Source organism: Arachis duranensis, chromosome 4 (genome assembly GCF_000817695.3).
Source record: "Arachis duranensis cultivar V14167 chromosome 4, aradu.V14167.gnm2.J7QH, whole genome shotgun sequence".
Taxonomy (NCBI): domain Eukaryota; kingdom Viridiplantae; phylum Streptophyta; class Magnoliopsida; order Fabales; family Fabaceae; genus Arachis; species Arachis duranensis.
This window is the reverse complement of record NC_029775.3, coordinates 100,429,053-100,429,761: the sequence shown is the minus strand read 5'-3', so window position 1 is coordinate 100,429,761 and position 709 is coordinate 100,429,053. Positions and strand designations below refer to the sequence as shown.

The 709-nt window shown below is 32.3% G+C and overlaps 1 non-coding gene across 1 annotated transcript; it reads right to left on the bottom strand.

Moving 5' to 3' along the window:
- Nucleotides 1-232: 232 nt before the first annotated feature.
- Nucleotides 233-336, bottom strand: LOC127746894 (small nucleolar RNA R71). Its single transcript, XR_008008706.1, has one exon. It is a non-coding gene; the product is annotated as a small nucleolar RNA R71 (small nucleolar RNA).
- Nucleotides 337-709: the final 373 nt, after the last annotated feature.

Sequence of the window (709 nt, the reverse complement as noted above, 5' to 3'; positions counted from 1 at the left end):
TGGACTTCCATCTGAAGATCCTTATCAGTTTCTAACTGAGTTCTTGCAGATCTGTGAGACTATAAAGACAAATGGAGTTGATCCTGAAGTCTACAGACTCATGCTTTTCCCTTTTGCTGTAAGAGACAGAGCTAGAATATGGTTGGATTCACAACCTAAGGATAGCCTGGACTCCTGGGATAAGCTGGTCACTGCCTTCCTAGATAAATTCTTTCCTCCTCAAAAGTTGAGCAAGCTAAGAGTGGATGTTCAAACCTTTAAACAAAAAGATGGTGAATCCCTCTATGAAGCTTGGGAAAGATACAAGCAGCTGACCAAAAGATGTCCATCTGACATGTTTTCAGAACGGACCCTATTAGATATATTCTATTATGGTCTCTCTGAATTTTCGAAAATGTCATTGGACCATTCTGCAGGTGGATCTATTCATACAAGTCAAGTCAAAATTTCAATTTTAAAATTCTTATCTTTTCAAAATCTTTTTCAAAAATCATATCTTTTTCATTTTTTATATACTTTTCGAAAATTTCAAAAATTATTTTTCAAAATATTTTCAAAATCTTTTTCTTATCTTTTTATCAAATTTTCGAAAATTAACTAACAAGTAATGTAATTGGTTCAAAAATTTGAAGTTTGTTACTTTCTTGTTAAGAAAGGTTCAATCTTTAAGTTCTAGAATCTTATCTTGTAGTTTCTTGTTAGTTAAGTC